The sequence below is a fragment of the Schistocerca piceifrons genome, chromosome 3 (genome assembly GCF_021461385.2).
Source record: "Schistocerca piceifrons isolate TAMUIC-IGC-003096 chromosome 3, iqSchPice1.1, whole genome shotgun sequence".
Classification (NCBI taxonomy): Eukaryota; Metazoa; Arthropoda; class Insecta; order Orthoptera; family Acrididae; genus Schistocerca; species Schistocerca piceifrons.
The window spans coordinates 947,076,127-947,095,328 of NC_060140.1; positions in this window are offsets into that span (position 1 = coordinate 947,076,127).

The following is a 19,202-nucleotide window of genomic DNA, read 5'->3' on the forward strand; positions in this document are numbered from 1 at the left end:
AGCAAAGTTACAAGTTTCATTGTCGGTAATGAGCCTAATTTATAATTGTACATTGTTTGCTGTGGCAAAAGTAGCTAATTTCTTATGACAAAATGTTAATGAGTTTTATTTATTTATGTCTATGTATAATCACTCAGTCCATCCTGTTTGCTGTCTTCTTTTACAATTACTGTTTTTTTTTCTTTGTTGGATTCAATTCTTATATGCCTGTGACTCACTCATGTCAATATTTGGTGTTTGAGGTATTATTAGCATGTCCAGTAGCTTATGATCGATGGAGGTGGAGCTGTAACGAGGTACGATTTAATGGTAGACTTATGATGGATTCTAGAGGGGGAGAAGTTGCTGCTGGTCAATTTTTCCACTGTCAGGATGCATCAGTTGCATGACATAGTCTTCGTTCGACTCATATACAGCCACGTGTTCTGTATATGATTTAAAGCACTGTCTACTTGCGACTGTTAACGGTAAACCTATCGGTCATCAGTATACTTTTAGACGAACAGGATGCATTTGGGGGAAAAGCAGGACTTTCGCCTTGGCGCCGCGAGGCATTTCAGCGAGACTTGCGGCTGGGGCTACACGGGCCGCGAGACTGTCAGTGTAGTAGCTCTATCTCATAGTTTGTGATTGTATGTGGATGAGAATGCAGTCTTTTAGGATGACGATTTCCCCCAGTACTGTGATGCTTTTCTTTCCATCAGCTGTTATAGCTTGTTTTGGCTTTGGTTAGGGCAATTTTTTTTTTATTACGTGTGTGTAGTGGTGTCTGACGTCAAAAATGGATATGCTATACTCTTGCAGGTAACACACTTTTTTTAAATTCATCTCTGTCCAACACCAGGATCTAGTCAGTTGGACGTTTTTACCCCTAGCTTGTAGGTGTTGGGTAGAGTTTGAGTGTTTCTGTTGCTGGTTTCGGGTGGTATAAATCTTTATTATACTGTGCATACATTTGTGTAATTATGGCGGATCTTTGTGATTAATTACGTAATTAGGATAGATATTTGAGTAAGTTTGGTGTGGTTGTGTGGTATCACGAATTTTTTTCCAGCTGGATAACGCAAGCTTTATGGTATAGTTACTTTTTGCGATTTTAAGCCCTCCTTGTGCAGCGCTATGCATGTTGTTGTTGTTGTGGTCTTCAGTCCTGAGACTGGTTTGATGCAGCTCTCCATGCTACTCTATCCTGTGCAAGCTTCATCTCCCAGTACTTACTGCAACCTACATCCTTCTGAATCTGTTTAGTGTATTCATCTCTTGGTCTCCCTCTACGATTTTTACCCTCCACACTGCCCTCCAATACTAAATTGGTGATCCCTTGATGCCTCAGAACATGTCCTACCAACCGATCCCTTCTTCTAGTCAAGTTGTGCCACAAACTTCTCTTCTCCCCAATCCCATTCAATACCTCCTCATTAGTTATATGATCTAATCTTCAACATTCTTCTGTAGCACCACATTTCGAAAGCTTCTATTCTCTTCTTGTCCAAACTAGTTATCGTCCATGTTTCACTTCCATACATGGCTACCCTCCATACAAATACTTTCAGAAACGGCTTCATGACACTTAAATCTATACTCGATGTTAACAAATTTCTCTTCTTCAGAAACGCTTTCCTTGTCATTGCCAGTCTACATTTTATATCCTCTCTACTTCGACCATGCGCTATGCATATAGTTGTCAAATTAGGACCGATCTTTATGATTAATTAAGTAATTAGGATGGATAATTGAGTGAGCTTGCCAAGCAAAATAAATGAATTACACTAACTTAACCTTCCTCTACCGCATGTAGGCAGTTTCTATGTGTTAGGAGGTGGACTTGGGATTTCCATCCAGTAGAATCAGGGTTCAAGTGGCTGGCAAGTTGAATTTTTTTACTTGCACTGTGTGTTTGTGCATTGAATTATTTTCAGGTGTTTGAATGCATTATTTCAGTGATCTACGAGTAGTTTGCATGTCTGCATGGTGTGTACTGGATTATTTGAGTAACTTACGAGTTGTTTGCGTCTCTGCATATCAGCATAATGCATTATTTAAAATTAGTTTCCAGGTCTGTAAACTGTATATTGTCACCCCAAGCACGTCAGAGTGAGTGTTCTGCATCAGCATAATAAATAAATAAATTAGGTGAAATCTGTGGCTAAATAAATTGTTCAAAAAATAAATAAAGTACGCTCCTTCCTCTCTCCAACTGGCCAGAACAGGCTGATCCCTTTTTCACATCAATTCCCGCCCCCCCCCTCTAGACCACTGGCAAGGTGAGTTTTTGTACCAGCGTAAATAAATAAACTGGGTGACATCCGTCCCTGAATGTGTGTAGGAAATATGGTTGGGTGACCTTGAAAAGTAGTTGAAACTAGGTGTCTGAAAGTGTAGTGAACCCCTTTTCTTACCTATATGATAGTGGTACTGCCTCTAATTGCTTAAATAAAGACATATGTCCAGAGCTGAATGAGTGCATGTAATACAGCTACTAAAACATGGACCACCTATATCTCAGCCTCTTGTGGCAGTATCACGACACTAAAGCTGTGGGTAGATAATAAATTTAAGCAAATTTGATCAAAGTTAAACAAATTTATACAAATTTAAAGAAATTTGAGCAAATTTAAACAAATTTATAAAAAATGGTTCAAATGGCTCTGAGCACTAGGGGACTTAACTTCTTTGGTCATCAGAGAACTTAGAACTGCTTAAACCTAACTAACCTAAGGACATCACACACATCTATGCCCGAGGCAGGATTCGAACCTGCGACCATAGCGGTCGCGCGGTTCCAAACTGTAGCGCCTAGAACCGCTCGGCCACTCCGGCTGGCCAAATTTATAAAAATTATAATTGAATTAAATGAGCAGTCTCCAGTGGGGGTGACACGATACTAACTCACCTCAGCTACAGGAGTAAGCTCTTAGAGCAAAATTCACACACATTTTCCAGGAGGATGGTGAACACACTTGATGGTGGTACTGGTTCTAATTGTTTAAGTAAAGACTTATGTCCGGTTCCTAGGAAGAATTACTTAGGTTAGTGGAGGTGCCCTTACTTTCCCACCATTTTCTTAGGTTAGTAGAGGTAGCCCAACTGACCCATCTTCCCGCCAAAAGCTGCCATTTTGGATAATGGCACTTGCATCATCAGCTGACGGCACGTGGCGCCACGTACTTGCGTCACGGCCGCCATACTGGATAACAGTACTTTGGGGTAGAAACCGCCTTGCCCCACTACTGACGTCTCCCGCTGCGCCTCTGCTGGGTTCATGACCATATGAGTTGGACACCAGGCGATTGGAAAACCGTGGCCTGGTCAGGAGAGCTTCTGTAAAGTTTGGAAGGTAGGAGACGAGGTACTGGCAGAAGTAAAGCTGTGAGTACCGGGCGTGAGTCGTGCTTCGGTAGCTCAGTTGGTAGAGCACTTGCCTGCGAAAGGCAAAGGTCCCGAGTTCGAGTCTCGGTCGGGCACACAGTTTTAATCTGCCAGGAAGTTTCATATCAGCGCACACTCCGCTGCAGAGTGAAAATCTCATTCTGGAAACATCCCCCAGGCTGTGGCTAAGCCATGTCTCCGCAATATCCTTTCTTTCAGGAGTGCTAGTTCTGCAAGGTTCGCAGGAGAGCTTCTGTAAAGTTTGGAAGGTAGGAGACGAGGTACTGGCAGAAGTAAAGCTGTGAGTACCGGGCGTGAGTCGTGCTTCGGTATCTCAGTTGGTAGAGCACTTGCCCGCGAAAGGCAAAGGTCCCGAGTTCGAGTCTCGGTCGGGCACACAGTTTTAATCTGCCAGGAAGTTTCATATCAGCGCACACTCCGCTGCAGAGTGAAAATCTCATTCTGGAAACATCCCCCAGGCTGTGGCTAAGCCATGTCTCCGCAATATCCTTTCTTTCAGGAGTGCTAGTTCTGCAAGGTTCGCAGGAGAGCTTCTGTAAAGTTTGGAAGGTAGGAGACGAGGTACTGGCAGAAGTAAAGCTGTGAGTACCGGGCGTGAGTCGTGCTTCAGTAGCTCAGTTGGTAGAGCACTTGCCCACGAAAGGCAAAGGTCCCGAGTTCGAGTCTCGGTCGGGCACACAGTTTTAATCTGCCAGGAAGTTTCATATCAGCGCACACTCCGCTGCAGAGTGAAAATCTCATTCTGGAAACATCCCCCAGGCTGTGGCTAAGCCATGTCTCCGCAATATCCTTTCTTTCAGGAGTGCTAGTTCTGCAAGGTTCGCAGGAGAGCTTCTGTAAAGTTTGGAAGGTAGGAGACGAGGTACTGGCAGAAGTAAAGCTGTGAGTACCGGGCGTGAGTCGTGCTTCGGTAGCTCAGTTGGTAGAGCACTTGCCCGCGAAAGGCAAAGGTCCCGAGTTCGAGTCTCGGTCGGGCACACAGTTTTAATCTGCCAGGAAGTTTCATATCAGCGCACACTCCGCTGCAGAGTGAAAATCTCATTCTGGAAACATCCCCCAGGCTGTGGCTAAGCAATGTCTCCGCAATATCCTTTCTTTCAGGAGTGCTAGTTCTGCAAGGTCGCAGGAGAGCTTCTGTAAAGTTTGGAAGGTAGGAGACGAGATACTGGCAGAAGTAAAGCTGTGAGTACCGGGCGTGAGTCGTGCTTCGGTAGCTCAGTTGGTAGAGCACTTGCCCGCGAAAGGCAAAGGTCCCGAGTTCGAGTCTCGGTCGGGCACACAGTTTTAATCTGCCAGGAAGTTTCATATCAGCGCACACTCCGCTGCAGAGTGAAAATCTCATTCAGGAAATGATTATGTTCGGCTACGTGGAAATCAGTTGCAGCCATTTATGGACTTTGTTTCCAAACGATGATGGAATATTTATGGATCACAGGTTCCTTCTCGCTGGGCCACAACTGTTCGCCATTTGCTTGAAGAACATTCTGGACAACTCGAGCAAATGATTCAGCCACCCAGATCAAAAAATTTCAAATGTGTGTGAAATCTTATGGGACTAAACTGCTAAGGTCATCAGTCCCTGAGCTTACACACTACTTAACCTAAATTATCCTACGGACAAACACACACACCCTTGCCCGAGGGAGGACTCGAACCTCCGCCGGAACCAGCCGCACAGTCCATGACTACAGCGCCTGATTCAAAATGCCTAAGGACATCACACACATCCATGCCCGAGGCAGGATTCGAACCTGCAACCGCAGCGGTCGCGCGGTTCCAGCCTATAGCACATAGAACCGCTCGGCCACCCGGCGGGCACAGCGCCTGAGACCGCTCGGCTAATCCCGCGCGGCCCACCCAGATAGCCCGACATGAATTCCATCGAACATTTATAGGACACAATCGAGAGCTCAGTTCGTGCACAAAACCCTGTGAAGTCAACATTTTTGCAATTATGGACGGCTACGGAGGTAGCATGGCTCAGCTGGACTTTTTGAGTCCATGCCACATCTAGTTCTTGCAACATGCTGGGCAGAAAGAAGTCCGACACCATGTTAGGAGGTATCTCACGACCTTTTTCACCTCGGTATAAACACCCTGTGACCACCCCACGGTGGTCGCTTCCTGCCAACTTGTATGTTGGTGAATACAACAATACGAGGTGAATTCAAGTTCTAAGGCCTCTGATTTTTTTTCTCCGGACTGGAAAGAGATAGAAACATGCGCATTGTTTTAAAATGTGGCCGCGTTCGTTGTCAATACGTCCCAGAGATGGCAGCACGATATGGCAGATGGAATTTTACCGCCAGCGGCGAGAATGAGAACTGTTTTAAATACTTAAAATGGCGACGTTTTCCTTACTTGAACAGCGTGCAATCATTCGTTTTCTGAATTTGCGTGGTGTGAAACCAATTGAAATTCATCGACAGTTGAAGGAGACATGTGGTGATGGAGTTATGGATGTGTCGAAAGTGCGTTCGTGGGTGCGACAGTTTAATGTAGGCAGAACATTGTGTGACAACAAACCGAAACAACCTCGGGCTCGCACAAGCCGGTCTGACGACATGATCGAGAAAGTGGAGAGAATTGTTTTGGGGGATCGCCGAATGACTGTTGAACAGATCGCCTCCAGAGTTGGCATTTCTGTGGGTTCTGTGCACACAATCCTGCATGACGACCTGAAAATGCGAAAAGTGTCATCCAGGTGGGTGCCACGAATGCTGACAGACGACCACACGGCTGCCCGTGTGGCATGTTGCTGAGCAATGTTGACGCACAACGACAGCACGAATGGGACTTTCTTTTCGTCGGTTGTGACAATGGATGAGACGTGGATGCCATTTTTCAATCCAGAAATAAAGCGCCAGACAGCTCAATGGAAGCACACAGATTCACCGCCACCAAAAAAATTTCGGGTAACCGCCAGTGCTGAAAAAATGATGGTGTCCATGTTCTGGGACAGCGAGGGCGTAATCGTTACCCATTGCGTTCCAAACGGCACTACGGTAACAGGTGCATCCTACGAAATTGTTTTGAAGAACAAATTCCTTCCTGCACTGCAACAAAAACGTCCGGGAAGGGCTGCGCGTGTGCTGTTTCACCGAGACAAAGCACCCACACATCGAGCTAACGTTACGCAACAGTTTCTTCGTGATAACAACTTTGAAGTGATTCCTCATGCTCCCTACTCACTTGACCTGGCTCCTAGTGACTTTTGGCTTTTTCCAACAATGAAAGACACTCTCCGTGGCCGCACATTCGCCAGCCGTGCTGGTATTGCCTCAGCGATTTTCCAGTGGTCAAAACAGACTCCTAAAGAAGCCTTCGCCGCTGCCATGGAATCATGGCGTCAGCGTTGTGAAAAATGTGTACGTCTGCAGGGCGATTACGTCGAGAAGTAACGCCAGTTTCATCGATTTCGGGTGAGTAGTTAATTAGAAAAAAAATCGGAGGCCTTAGAACTTGAATGCACCTCGTATAGAAATTTACGTTGAAAACACAAAAACAGATAACTTGAAGTGGTATATCAAGACAAGTGACCACATTTGACGCTGCGCTTGATAAATTTGATGGATGAAGAGTGGCTTATTATAATTGTGAGAACTCACTCTTGCCTGTAAGGGGCGAGGGAATGTAAGAACAGGAGACAGGAACAAACTATGAATAATAATTGCGAAAACAATCGATAAGTCCTACACAAAATCAGTATCAAGAAACGAACAAAACCAGTGGACATTATAAATGACGACTGATTGGTTCAAAAACAGGCAGCTTGTTTTGTAATATCCAGAAATAGCGGGAAGAGCGTCCTGGATATGATGAGCTAGGCCGGCAGTCATTAAAACACAAGCTTTTTACAGAAACTATATCTACGTCCTCTTCTACGCAAATACTCAGAAAGCCACCGTACGGTGCTAGGGGGAGGGCACCCTGTGCCGCTACTAATCATTTCCTTTCCTGTTCCACTCGTAAATAGAGCGAGGGGAAAACGACTGTCTGTATGCCTTCATACGAGCCCTAATTTCTCGTATCTGTCTTCGTAGTCCATCATCAGCAACTTTTGAATTTCGTTATTAAACCATGGTGGAAGTTTCCCATCCTTTATCCACTTACTAGGCACGTAACTCCCGAGACCAGGATTTACAATCTGCTTGAACTTTCCTCAAAATTCCTCTACGTCGCTCTTGCTGGAACTAAGTGACATCAGTTCAGCCTCTAAGTGAGATGCTAAGAACATCTTATCTGCTCTATATAGCAGCAACGCTCTCCTAGCCGTCTTGACTGTTTTATTAACTTTTGTAGCCATAGCTGCTAAAATGGCATCATGAACGCTATCCCTGTTTCTATCCTGTAACCTCCCCAGAGAAATTTGAAAGACAATATTTAAATGTTAACGAGAATAGAACCTAGTGTAACCTCCCAGCAAATAAAATAATTTATTGACAATGACAATTAAATGAGAACTAGCAATCTGAACCAAGTGTAAGCTGCCCACAAAAATGTAAGACAATTCAATGATAATGAAATCTCAGTGACAATGAAAACGCAAATAGACCGAAATGTCGATCTTAGGCCCTGTGCAACTTTGAATTTAAGTGAAACTTTTCTTTAAGGAAATGCATGGGAGACTTTCTTTCAATTCAAATGATGGTTTTCTTAAAAATGCTTGGTTTGAAAACAAAATTATTATTGGGGCGATTCTTGAACAAATTAATTACAGTTAAGATGCATTACATTATCAGATGAGCGCAATGCTGCTTCATTACCTCATTTAAAAAATATACCTCTTCCTGAATCTTGAGGGCCATGTCGACGCCCGCCGACTCCTCACACACAACTCCAACTGTCTCTTGAGCGCTACTAGCACTGACTGAGTGCAACTAGCAACTACTACTACTACTGACTCCCTACATGCAACAGAACTCTCGCGCGGTCAAACGCAGACTAGCAACGATAAATAACTCTCTGGTCAGAGATTCTGTCATGCCTCGCCATAGCAGCTACATAACATACGTGTTTCAATCCTCATCAACTTTTTCCTCCGAAAGCGGAAATATTTTGTTGATTGCGTAGGGAAAAATGACTATCTACATCCACGTGACTACTCTCTACTTCACATTGAAGTGCCTGGCAGGGGGCGTAATAAAATACGAGAAAAATGAGAGAAAAATGAGATCGCTCAGAAAGATTTAGTTCTTCATTTTTCCCACGTTGTATTCGAGAGAGGAACGGTCGAGAAATAGTCTGGAAGAGGCTTTCTGAACTGTAGAGCAGTTCCGTAGACGCAGATGTAGCCCTCCGTATGTCTTGCAGACTACGTGGCCATTGAAGTTAAAGGCGTACATAATAGCACGCATTACCATAAAAATGGGTTGCCGAAAAATGAAATTGATTTTGTGAATAAAGAAGTAGATAGTGTCGGAATTTCCATGCGGCTTTTCGCGGATGATGCTGTAGTATACAGAGAAGTTGCAGCATTAGAAAATTGTAGCGAAATGCAGGAAGATCTGCAGCGGATAGGCACTTGGTGCATGGAGTGGAAACTGTCCCTTAACATAGACAAATGTAATGTATTGCGAATACATAGAAAGAAGGAACCTTTATTGTATGATTATATGATAGCGGAACAAACACTGGTAGCAGTTACTTCTGTAAAATATCTGAGAGTATGCGTGCGGAACGATTTGAAGTGGAATGATCATATAAAATTAATTGTTGGTAAGGCGGGTATCAGGTTGAGATTCATTGGGAGAGTGCTTAGAAAATGTAGTCCATCAACAAAGGAGGTGGCTTACAAAACACTCGTTCGACCTATACTTGAGTATTGCTCATCAGTGTGGGATCCGTACCAGATCGGTCTGACGGAGGAGATAGAGAAGATCCAAAGAAGAGCGGCGCGTTTCGTCACAGGGTTATTTGGTAAGCGTGATAGCGTTACGGAGATGTTAAGCAAACTCAAGTGGCAGACTCTGCAAGAGAGGCACTCTGCATCGCGGTGTAGCTTGCTGTCCAGGTTTCGAGAGGGTGCGTTTCTGGATGAGGTATCGAATATATTGCTTCCCCCTACTTATACCTCCCGAGGAGATCACGAATGTAAAATTAGAGAGATTAGATGGCGCACGGAGGCTTTCAGACAGTCGTTCTTCCCGCGAACCATACGCGACTGGAACAGGAAAGGGAGGTAATGACAGTGGCACGTAAAGGGCCCTCCGCCACACACCGTTGGGTGGCTTGCGGAGTATAAATATAGATGTAGATGCAGATGAAGTCATAGTTGCAACGTAGGTGGTACAGTGGTTTGCTTTTTCAAAGCAACCATCCCAGCATTTGCCTTAGGAGTTTTAGTGAAACCGCAGAAAACTTAAAATCCTAACCTTCGTTCATCCATAGTTGAAATGGAAGACAGTGGGACGTCAGCTGTTATAAATTTATATTAAAAATGAAGAAATTCCTCCAGCTGTATTTAAGGAATCGATTTATTTTGGCAACTAGTTACAACGTTGAAACTAGTTGCCAAAATAAAATCGACACCTTAAATACAGCTGGAGCAATTTCTTCATTTTTAATATACAATCTTAACAGCTGTATTTGACCATGGTCCTCCAATACTCGAAGAAGAAGGGAAGATCTGGGTTTAACATCTCGTCGACGGTGAGGCCATTAGAGACGGACGGCATGTTCAGATTGAGAACGGGTGGGGAAGGGAATTATGGTATTCACCACTATTAAATCTCTGCGTCAAGCAACAGCGCGCTCCATTACGCGCGGCCAAAAAATGCATCGTCGGCCGCTCTTGTCCTTGCACCGCCCCCTACTAACATCACAGGTCGGCTTTGCGTGAGCGCGCGCGATTGGTCACCCATAACACTCAGCGACTGGCCGCCCTACACTGTACCGCGACCCCAGCCGCCGGCTCGGTTAACTATGGAGCCTCATTTAATGCAGCAACTGACGTCTTCAAGTGAGTTCTCACCGCGCTGTGTTCTACTCTACAACTTGGAAGTGCTACACTGCAGTGGACCTGCTGTTGGATACTGATTTGGCTGCACTCTGGACTTGGAATCGGAATTCTATACTGGAAGTTGGACTCGAATGTTCACTAGGGTTAGTACGTCGACGGAATTCTGATTTCCGCTGGAAGTCTGCTTTTCGCTTGCACTCCCTGGACATTGGTATAACCGCCATCGTTTTATGTAATTTTCCATGAAGTGTTCATCTACAACTTGGCGCCCAGTAACACAGTTATTTGCATCAGTGCAGTGTCAATAAGTCGAGAATGGTGATATATTTATCGTGTTATTCCTAGTTATAACACAATAAAATGGCGATGGGCCAGGAACCACCTACACTGGAAGCTCTACTCACGCAACTTACTCATCAGCAGAACGAGAACCAATAGCATCTAATGAAAAAGTCCTTGCAGACAAACAAAAACTACAAGAAGCGAAATGTAGTGTGAGGAGGGCTATGCGAGTGGCGTTCAATGAATTCGAAAGTAAACTTCTATGTACTGACTTGGCAGAAAATCCTAAGAAATTTTGGTCTTATGTCAAAGCGGTAGGTGGATCAAAACAAAATGTCCAGACACTCTGTGATCAAAATGGTACTGAAACGGAGGACGACAGACTAAAGGCCGAAATACTAAATGTCTTTTTCCAAAGCTGTTTCACAGAGGAAGGCTGCACTGTAGTTCCTTCTCTAGATTGACGCACAGATGACAAAATGGTATACATCGAAATAGATGACAGCACTCCGTCTTCAGGCCAAAAGTGGCCTATCGGGCCCATCCGACCGCCGTGTCATCCTCATTGAGGATGCGGATAGAAAGGGCATGTGGTCAGCACACCGCTCTCCGGGTCGTTATGAAGGCTTTCTGTGACCAGAGCCGCTACTATTCGGTCGAGTACCTCCTCATTTGGCATCACGAGGCTGAGTGCACCCCAAAAAATGGCAACACCACATGGTGGCTGTATGGCACCCATCCAAGTGCCGGCCACGCCCGACAGCGCTTCGGTGATCTCACGGGAACCGGTGTATCCACTGCGGCAAGGCCGTTGCCAAATAGATGACAGAGGGATAGAAAAACAATTAAAATCGCTCAAAAGAGGAAAGGCCGCTGGACCTAATGGGATACCAGTTCGACTTTACACAGACTACGCGAAGGAACTTGCCGCCCCTTCTTGCAGTGGTGTACCGTAGGTCTCTAGAAGAGCGTAGCGTTCCAAAACATTGGAAAAGGGCACAGGTCATCCACGTTTTCAAGAAGGGACGTCGAACAGATGTGCGGAACTATTGAAAGGTGGCTACACTGAGTCACAGCGCCAGAGATTGCGACAAAGATTATTATTCCGCCGCCTCCACTGGTCGCAGTAGTAGTTCAAAGGGTGTCGAGGGCAATTGTTGTTCTGTTGGGATGAGACAGTAGACGATCTGAGTGTTGTACTGTTTGGTTGGTGTAATGTATAGATGGAAGAAGATGCAACTGTCAGAATATATTTGAGAAAGGAGATGGGCTTTTGATTTATGATGCTGGTGTAATGGAATATTTTCGCCAATATGTAATGAGGTAAAAAGATATTATAGTTTTCTTTAATAACAGTCCCTCTTGCTCACAGTCAACAAAGCATCTGACTCGTGTTCATTTATTAGACTTGTAATTCTGATTTCTATGTGCAATTATAGTATTTCTGGTTTTTCAATTAATTCATTGTAAATAGTGTTTAAAATATTTTGTCGTATTGAGAAAGAACAGAGCCAGATACATGTACGTTGAGTCACACTACCACACTCAGAACAGTTACACTTGTGCTTTGTTGTTTCGTTGTAGTTGCAGAGGACTTAATTAATCAATTGTGTTAATGGAACTTCCTTGTCATTCTTTATTTTTATTTTATGGAGTCAGATTACGTGCTAATACTAGTCAGGGCCAACCGGTTGCGAGACTTAGTAACCGGTCATACAGCTAGTAAAATTATTGCATTTATTCATAAAATTAGTCTTTTCTTTTTAATTAAGCCCCCATGCACGTGGCGACCGCTGCTTCGGATCGTCCCTTGGAATTCTTTTGATAGTAAAAAATAGTAGTCAGAAGTATTGTTGTAGTCTATATTGCAAGTGTAGAATTTGTAATGGAACATTTGTAGTTGTCTTGTCATTCTTCTAACGGTATTTTTGTAAAATTTAATCTTTGATGTGTCGTATAAAGGATTGACAATTTTGTGCAATTGTGAAGGTTTTAATTGTTCGTTAATCATGTTTGTCAAGAAGCATTTCGTGTGAATGGTATTGCTGGTGATAAAGTGTTATATTGTGTGTAATTTTCGTATACTGACGAGTTTTGTATGTTTTGTAAATGATTACGCAAACGATGAAAAAGGTAAGAATGATGGATAGTCAGAATAACGAATTTGTTAACATGGCGAACTCGCCAACACAGGAGAACAGTATGGTGAATAATAAGGTAGAAAACAATTTAATAAGCCGGGAAAATAGTCCGGAACCAGTTCAAATTTTTTCACAATTGAAAAATTTTCAGAATACGAGATTAACGTTAGAAGATTCTGGAATAGTATCGAACACAGATAGCTTTACGGCTATGACGAAGGAAGTTAGTTTTACGGTAAATGTTAGGGGCGAAAAGAATTTCGAACCACTTAATATGGAGCAGTTGATGAGTGCAATATTAAATTTGAGATCACAAATAGGAACAATTAAAACTGATATGGGAACAATGAAAACACAGTTAGGATCTGAATTTAAAACAGAGATGGGAACAATGGCAACACGGTTAGACTCACGAATAGGGACATGTTTTGAAAACATGAAAGATGAATTAAAGAAAGAAATTAGAGAAGAAGTACAACCGATTTTGAATCCTCACAATAACAGATTAACTTCAATAGAAAATAGACAAAAGGAACAGGATAGAGAACAGGAAGAAAGAGATCGCGTGATAGTACAAAAATTTTCAGAGTTAAATTTACAGCGTACACACGATACGGAAGAAATATTTGAAACAATCGAGGAATCCGTACCAAATGACAAAATAAATAACCTAAAACAACAATATGAACAGTTAACTACTAAATGTGTCAATACTGAAACCCGAGTCGCGACACTTACGCAAGACGTAAATAAACAGAAAGAACAAATAGGTGACTTAACGGAAAAGGTTGAGGAGATTTCAGATAAATTGACAAATCTTAGTTTAAATGGGAACAGAGATTCAGATGATACAACTCCATTGCCATTTGCAGGAACAGAAGAGAACGAGAAAATAAATAAACATGTTGAAAATCAGGGAAAATGTAATGAACGCGTTAAAAGGGAATTTGAGGCTTTACGAAAGCAAGTTACACAAATTGAAAGCGAAATCGTAGGAAAAGACAGTAAAAGAAGTTTAGAATCACCGATAGCGGGGGGTTTTGAAGAAAGTAATTTATTTCATTTACGAGATGCAACAAGAAAGCGCCAGGCGCGCGAACTTGACAATAACCAACATTCGGACTGGGACAGACGCGGTAGGTCTTTGTCGCCACGAGGCGAAAACTTCGACTACAAACACTTTTTAACTGTTCGGAAATTTAAGTTCTTTCGCAATTCTAATAATGACATACATCCATGTTCATGGTTAGATCAATTTATGTACGCACTTCCGCCAAATTGGCCACTGAGTTACAAACTGGAATTTATGTGTGGATATTTAGAAAACGAACCGGCGACGCGCATGGGAGCACTTATTAGAGATTATAATAATTTAAATGAATTTTATCATGCATTTCTGTCGGCATATTGGTCAGAAAATACGGAAGACAGAGTCAAACATAGTCTTATTATGCAGCGTAATTTTAAATAGTCTGAGTTCCGCACGCCGGCAGAATACTTTGAAGACGTGATTCAAAAGAATCAATTCCTTTCCAACCCTAATAGCCCGACTGAACTGTTTAACTAAGCTGCCACAATCGATAAGATACATTGTTTTAGCCGGAAGATGTAAAGACGACATTGAAACTTTTAAGACTTTGCTGCAAGAACTTGAGTATGACGACGACGATGTAACTTCTTGTAATTTTTTCAGTAACGGTAACCACAATAGATTTTCATAGAAAAGCGATAATGATCGGAACGGACGTTATAACGTTAATTTCGGAAATGAGAGACGAAACAGACAGGACAATAAATACCAGCCTTATGACAATAACAGACGTTCTAACAGAAATTTCAGAGACAATTATAATAATAGAAATTCTTACCGGAATGATCAATCATACGGAAACAGTAATCGATATCATCAAGACAGAAATTGTTCATACAATAATGGAAATTCTTACTACAGAAATAACCAGGGTAGTAGCCCTAACAATAATTTCAGAAGTGATAGTCGAAATTACACAAGAAGTAGTCATGCAGATAGCCATGAAAATAGAAATTTTAATAACAGATACAACCAAGAATTTACATCTAACAGACAGGAAGGACCTAATTGGCACCCTCCACGTGACAGAAATTCAGAGAGACAAGTGCAAATCGTAGAAATTGATCCGCGAAGTGACGCGAATAATCAAAGACGTGACACAAACAATCGACAATGACTTGTAGCTTCGGCTTCTGGCAGCAATACAGACGGTTCAAAAAGTAATGACACTACGACTTTACACTACGTACGCTTGGAAGACGTGAGAGATATTTTGCTAGACGAAAAGGAAAATGATGTAGACACATTTTTACAGTCTGTTATTGAAGTATGTGTGAGTAAGAATAAGTTCACTGCGGTTTTAGATTCTGGGAGCCCACTGAATTTTATTAGTGAATTAGGTTTTCGTATATGTGTAGGAACTATTGCTTGTCCTGTGTTACCTGTTTCTAAAACCACAACTCGAGGAGCTATTTCTGGAAAAAGTGTGGAAGTCAAACAACAGACCAACTTAAATTTCATTTGTCAATGATATGAATTTTCTGCTAATTTTATTACTGTTCCATTACTCAATACACAAATTATATTAGGTATGAAGTTTCTTAACACATATAAAGCAATTTTAAACTTTAAGGAAGGAAGTGTGAACTTGAATGTTGCCGGAATGCCGAGGTGTTTGAAATTTTTCGACTGAGTAACGAAATCTGAATCAGACACAAATTGTTTAAGGTTTCTTACTTCTGATGTTTTCGCTGAGTATTATGACGACAATGTGTTCATTCATGACAACGACAATAGATACAGAGACGCGATGGATGATATGATTAATAGTGAAGAATTAATTAATGAAAAGGTTAACAAAGCTGAAGTGACAGATGACGTTGCAAGAGAAAAATTACACCAAATTTTGACTTCACATACTACAGTATTTAGTCATCACACAGGAACTATACAAGGCTTACAATATTTATTTAAAGTAAAAGAAGACACACACCATTTCGGGGAAAAACATACGCTATTCCTTTGGCTTATAGAGACAAGGTTAAGAAAGAACTTCAATCCATGTTAGATCAAGGCATTATTGAGCCAGCTGTCAGTCCTTATACCAGCCCATTACATGTAGTTTTTAAAAAGGATGGGTCAACTCGTTTGGTTCTGGATTCCAGACTGATAAATAATATCATCATTCCTGAAACTGACGGTCCACAAAATTTAGATGAACTTCTTCAACATTTCCATGGAATTAAAGTTTTATCCACAATTGATCTCCGTGCAAGATTTTGGCAAATTAAACTCCACCCTGATTGTGGAAAATACACTGCTTTTTTAGCCTTTGGTAACTGTTATCAATTTCCGAAATTACCATTTGGACTTACTGTATCTTCAGCAGCATTCATTCTTGGTTTAAATGAAATTTTACCTGTTTATCTTCGTAACAATATTACTTCATATGTTGACAATATTCTAATTGCTAAACGTTCTTGGAGTGAGCATAACAGAATTTTGGATTCGTATTTTTGCAAGAGTTGGCATTACAGTGAACTTGGGAAAATCTGAATTTGGTCGTTCTCCGGTGAAATTTCTTGGTCATATTATTTCAACAGGAGGTATTATTCCTGATCCAGAGATACTAGACGCTATTCGTAATTATGCTGTTCCTACTGATAAACGTGATGTTTGTAATTTCCTTGGTGTCTGTGATTTTCTTAGATGCTTTGTTAGATTGGACAATTTGGCCACACCTCGTTTATGTGAACTTTCTGGAAAGAATTCTGATTGGTGTTGGGATGAGGAAGCTCAATTAGAATTTTGTTTGGCGACGGACTCATGATACAAAAGCCTAGGTGCACACTTATTACAAGAGATGGAAGAAAACAACGTTGTAGTACAGAAAACTATTGCATTTGTAAGTCGTGTTCTCTCTAAATCAGAAAAGAATTATTCGATCACAGAACATGAAGCTTTGGCTGTTGTTTGGGCTTTCACAAAATTTCGCATCTTTTTGTATGGCAGACATACTAAGGTTTACACCGATCATCGAGCTCTGGAATTTCTTATGTCAACAATATTAACACATGGAAGATTATCACGAAGGGCACTGTATGTACAGGAATTTGATTTTAGTATTGTTTACATCCAGGGTTCTTCTAATATTATTGCTGATGCTTTATTACGTGCACCTATGGGTTTGAAACAAAGTGCTGAGGAAGACTGCAAAGAAAACAATTAGTATAATTCTTCATGCTTTCCCGGCGATCTGTTGACATCTTGGATATTCGGGAATCCAGCTGGATGTTCGCGTCGTTCTCGCACGATATTTCAACAGCGTGCCTCGCTGTCTTCTTCAGGTGCTACCTGAGGCTGGTCCTTGGGTCGATCGAGTCCAGTATTTATGCCTGGGAGGAGCTGGGCGTTCCCTAATCGGTCCGCGCCGGCTCGAGTGTCCATCTGTGGTCTGCGCTCGCCACATTCGGCTTCAACGGACCCCTCCAGTCGCAGATGTTCCGACTGCCGTCGGCGCCCGTTCTGGCCGTCCTCAACGGATGTGGTTATCATCTGAGGTGTGTCAGACCCGGTCTGAGATGTTGGGTACCCTATCTCCTGACTGTTACTATGATTTTCACTTCTGTTTCGTGCTGGGCGCTCCCTAATCGGTCCGCGCCGCGTCGTGTGTTCCGTCTGAGGTCCGCGCCCGCCAGACGCGGCTACATTGTCCCTCTCTGGTCGCCGGTGTTCCCTCCGCCGTCCGCGTCCGGCCTGGCCGTCTTCTGAAGTCGAGTTCATGACCTGTGGTGTGTCAGATCTGGTCTCCAATGTCAGACACCTTGTCTCACGGCTGTTCTCTCGGTCTCCACTTCTATTTCTTGTAGAATCCTGGAGTGTCCTGCGTTGTTTTCACAAGCTCAAGCACTGGATTCCAGGCAGTGCTGATTTGGTATCCCGAGTCACGGTTGATTAGATTGTCTGCGACCTTAATCTCAATGGCTACTTTAATGACACTGTCCCAAAATCTTGAGGTCTGTGTCACAATCTTGGTGTCATTGCAATCCATTGAATGACCAAGTTCCAGACAATGCTCTGCTATGGCTGATTTAGTAGCCTGCCTGAGTCTGGTATGTCTCTGGTGTTCTTTACACCTGATGTTCACAGTTCTGGTGGTCTGGCCAATGTATGACATATCCAAGATGTCAACAGATCGCCGGGAAAGCATGGAGAATCACATCAGAAGACTCTACGGGGAGGAGATGTACCGTAATATCAAGAAGCTGGACAAGCTTCGACAAAGGAAAGGGAGGATGCTGTGTGCTCTCTGTTTCCTGCTGAGATGCCGAGAGGGGGAGGTAGTTTCAGTGTTCGCCAGGATCAAGCATCACGTTAACTCGAGAGCGGCAAACAGGATCAAACACCGAGCTAGTCTCGCTCTGGTTAGAGAGATAGTGCGCGACCTGCGCCACCGACTGGATGTGAAGTCCAGGGAGTTGCTGTATCTTCACCTAACTGCAGCAGCCTCCTTGACCACTCAAGACTGGGACCAGGTTGACGGTGCCTCCTGGTCTCTAGCAGAATGCACCAGCAAGAAGTGAATGGCACGCCAACTAGCCAAGTTTGAGCGCCTCAACAACAAGGCACAACAGACTGGGGACACACGCATGGTGGTCAATCTAAGTGACAAGCAGCTCGATGAGACCACCTTAAAAGTACTGAGCAAGGGCCTCAGTTTCGCAGTGACCCCTAAAAACGTGCCTGTCACAGCCTTCATCAGTGCAGTTGAGCAAGTGGCCAACACTCTACCTTCTAGTGTGGCCGAAGAGATCCGAAGAGAGACCTGCAGGGCGCTCACCAAGACCAAGCAACCCAAATCCAACATTTCAGGTTATGAAAGGGTGGCACTGAGGCGTCTCCTGGAGGATGACAGCATTGTGGTTTGCCCACAAACAAGGGGAACTCCACAGTCATCCTAAAGAAAACGGAATATGACAGAAAGGTGCAACCACTTCTGGAGGATCCTGCATACAGGTCAATAGCAAGCGACCCTACAGAGAAAGTGGACAAAAAGACCAGGGCTCTGTTGAAGGAGACGGGCCTGCCTGAACAAGTCATCAAGAAGCTGCGTCCCAAAGCGCCAGCACCACCTGGACTTTATGGACTCCCCAAGGTTCATAAGGATGGGGTTCCACTGCGACCTATTGTCAGCAATATTGGCGCAGCAACTTACCCTACTGCGAAATACCTGAAGATGATGTTGACACCACATGTGGGTAAATGTGCACATCACATCCGGAACTCAGAGGATTTCCTGCAACACATCACAGACACAGACATCATGGTTAGTTTCGATGTGGTGTCTCTCTTCACACGGGTACCACTGAAGGAGTCACTTGAGCTTATTGGAGAGAAG